This window comes from Arachis hypogaea, chromosome 10, assembly GCF_003086295.3.
Source record: "Arachis hypogaea cultivar Tifrunner chromosome 10, arahy.Tifrunner.gnm2.J5K5, whole genome shotgun sequence".
NCBI lineage: Eukaryota > Viridiplantae > Streptophyta > Magnoliopsida > Fabales > Fabaceae > Arachis > Arachis hypogaea.
The window spans coordinates 47,079,957-47,080,733 of NC_092045.1; the positions used below are offsets into that span (position 1 = coordinate 47,079,957).

At 41.1% G+C, this 777-nt stretch overlaps 1 non-coding gene across 1 annotated transcript; it reads right to left on the reverse strand.

Annotated features, from left to right (window-relative positions):
• Positions 1 to 355: 355 nt before the first annotated feature.
• LOC112719052 (small nucleolar RNA R71) lies at positions 356 to 459 on the reverse strand. The gene has a single exon (XR_003161372.1). It is a non-coding gene; the product is annotated as a small nucleolar RNA R71 (small nucleolar RNA).
• Positions 460 to 777: the final 318 nt, after the last annotated feature.

The following is a 777-nucleotide window of genomic DNA, read 5'->3' on the forward strand; positions in this document are numbered from 1 at the left end:
TGACTTCACAAAGCCAACATCCAAGTTTGATGGAAGAAGCATCTCCATTCCTGCCATTGAAGCCAATAACTTTGAGCTTAAGCCTCAACTAGTTGCATTAATGCAACAAAACTGCAAGTTTTATGGGCTTCCATCTGAAGATCCCTATCAGTTTTTAACTGAGTTCTTGCAAGTCTGTGATACTGTAAAGACGAATGGAGTTAATCCTGAAGTCTACAGACTCATGCTTTTCCCTTTTGCTGTAAGAGACAGAGCTAGAATATGGTTGGATTCACAACCTAAGGATAGCCTGGACTCCTGGGATAAGCTGGTCACTGCCTTCTTAGATAAATTCTTTCCTCCTCAAAAGCTGAGCAAGCTGAGAGTGGATGTTCAAACTTTCAAACAAAAAGATGGTGAATCCCTCTATGAAGCTTGGGAAAGATACAAGCAGCTGACCAAGAGATGTCCATCTGACATGTTCTCAGAATGGACCCTATTAGATATATTCTATTATGGTCTCTCTGAATTTTCGAAAATGTCACTGGACCATTCTGCAGGTGGATCTATTCACCTGAAGAAAACGCCTGAAGAGGCTCAAGAACTCATTGACATGGTTGCAAACAACCAGTTCATGTATATCTCTGAGAGGAATTCCGTAAATAATGGGGTCCCTCAGAAGAAAGGAGTTCTTGAAATTGATGCTCTGAATGCCATACTGGCTCAGAACAAAGTGTTGACTCAACAGGTCAACATGATCTCTCAAAATCTGAATGGATTGCAACATGCATCCAATAG